Source organism: Ovis canadensis, chromosome 21 (genome assembly GCF_042477335.2).
Source record: "Ovis canadensis isolate MfBH-ARS-UI-01 breed Bighorn chromosome 21, ARS-UI_OviCan_v2, whole genome shotgun sequence".
Taxonomy (NCBI): domain Eukaryota; kingdom Metazoa; phylum Chordata; class Mammalia; order Artiodactyla; family Bovidae; genus Ovis; species Ovis canadensis.
This window is the reverse complement of record NC_091265.1, coordinates 47,567,452-47,569,805: the sequence shown is the minus strand read 5'-3', so window position 1 is coordinate 47,569,805 and position 2,354 is coordinate 47,567,452.

Below are 2,354 nucleotides of genomic sequence, written 5' to 3'. Positions count from 1 at the left end.
TTCTTTCTAACTCAGCAGCTGGCAGTGCCTAGATTAAGAAGTGAATAACATGCTCAATGCAAGGTTGTGGAATGGATTACTAAATCTACCTTGGTAGGCTGATATTACCTTAGGCTGGGATGATATCATTGCATCCTTGTCACATGTAGCACAAGGGTTTTTTTTTTTTATCCAGTAAATACTGGTTTCATTCGTGTTTGTTGATTGAAAGAACAGCTAGAAAGTACAAAGGAGCCAAAGTGCAACAGTGTAGAGTGTTTCTTAGGGTACTTGCTTCAGTTCAGTTCAGTTCAGTCACTCAGTCGTGTCCGACTCTTTGCGACCCCATGAATCGCAGCACGCCAGGCCTCCCTGTCCATCACCACCTCCCGGAGTTCACTCAGACTCACGTCCATCGAGTCCGTGATGCCATCCAGCCATCTCATCCTGGGCCGTCCCCTTCTCCTCCTGCCCCCAATCTCTCCCAGCATCAGAGTCTTTTCCAATGAGTCAACTCTTTGCATGAGGTGTCCAAAGTATTGGAGCTTCAGCTTTAGCATGATTCCTTCCAAAGAAATCCCAGGGTTGATCTCCTTCAGAATGGACTGGTTGGATCTCCTTGCAGTCCAAGGGACTCTCAAGAGTCTTCTCCAACACCACAGTTCAAACGCATCAATTCCGCGGTGCTCAGCCTTCTTCACAGTCCAACTCTCACATCCATACATGACCACAGGAAAAACCATAGCCTTGACTAGACGGACCTTAGTCGGCAAAGTAATGTCTCTGCTTTTGAATATGCTATCTAGGTTGGTCATAACTTTTCTTCCAAGGAGTAAGCGTCTTTTAATTTCATGGCTGCAGTCACCATCTGCAGTACTTGCTTAGGAAGCCGATTACGCAGTAGAAATGCTATGCTCCCTTGATAACGTGTTTCTGAGCCAATATCTAGTGGGGAGTGGGGAAGGTAGGAGGAGAGTATAAAGATGGAGAAAATCAGAGAGGACCGACAAAGAGAAATCAGCCCTTTGCATCCCCCAAAAAAGAGCCTGGAGAGATCAATGCCATGCTCACATCTTCCTTGTCAGTTCTTCAGCGGATGGGAAAGTCAGTGGAAAGATACTGGTTTGAGGGTCAGAAGTTGTTTGTTTACTTTGAACATCCATTTTCTCATCTATAGAAGAATAATTTGTTTCAGGCCCACTGGATAGATCAAATGAAAGAATATACAAATATAAATCTGAACTGCTTCTCTTTTGACATTTGAAGCAGCTTTTGGCATTTCCCTCCTGAGAATTCTCGTCCACTGGATCTATTTTTCTTGTTTGCCCCCTTTCTCTGATTAAATTAACTAAAGATCTTTTAAAACCATTGAGACACAGGAAAAGTGTACAAAGGAGCCCGTGCCGTCATGGATTAGGAGTTAAGCAGCTATGGGAGAATCCTCCTTGGGATGAAGGGTGAAGCCACACCTGAGATCAGAGATATCTTGTTGCTGGCTCTGGAGAGTGGGGTTCATATATAAGCTGCACTCAGATTATTTTATCTCCATCACCATCAGGGTTATTTGTGAGTCTGAGCACATTCTATGAACAGAGTCACCCAAAGCTCAGAGACCATCAATCCACCATTTGAATGAGCCGAAGCATCTATAAAGTGACAGTCAGCAGCATTTCTAAGGAACCAAATTCAGGGGCTAATGGAACACAGACTGGAGTTGAAAAAATTTATCTCCTGGATCAAGTGGCACAAACCCTGTGTCTTTGGATCAAGGGTCAAATAAAAGCAAAAATAAACAAATGGGATCTAATTAAAATTAAAAGCTTCTGCACAACAAAGGAAAATATAAGCAAGGTGAAAAGACAGCCTTCGGAATGGGAGAAAATAATAGCAAATGAAGCAACTGACAAACAACTAATCTCAAAAATATACAACCAACTTATGCAGCTCAACTCCAGAAAAATAAATGACCCAATCAACAAATGGGCCAAAGAACTAAATAGACATTTCTCCAAAGAAGACATACGGATGGCTAACAAACACATGAAAAGATGCTCAACATCACTCATTATTAGAGAAATGCAAATCAAAACCACAATGAGGTACCACTTCACACCAGTCAGAATGGCTGCGATCCAAAAATCTGCAAGCAATAAATGCTGGAGAGGGTGTGGAGAAAAGGGAACCCTCACACACTGTTGGTGGGAATGCAAACTAGTACAGCCACTATGGAGAACAGTGTGGAGATTCCTTAAAAAATTGCAAATAGAACTCCCTTATGACCCAGCAATCCCACTTCTGGGCATACACACCGAGGAAACCAGAATTGAAAGAGACACATGTACCCCAATGTTCATCGCAGCACTGTTTATAATAGC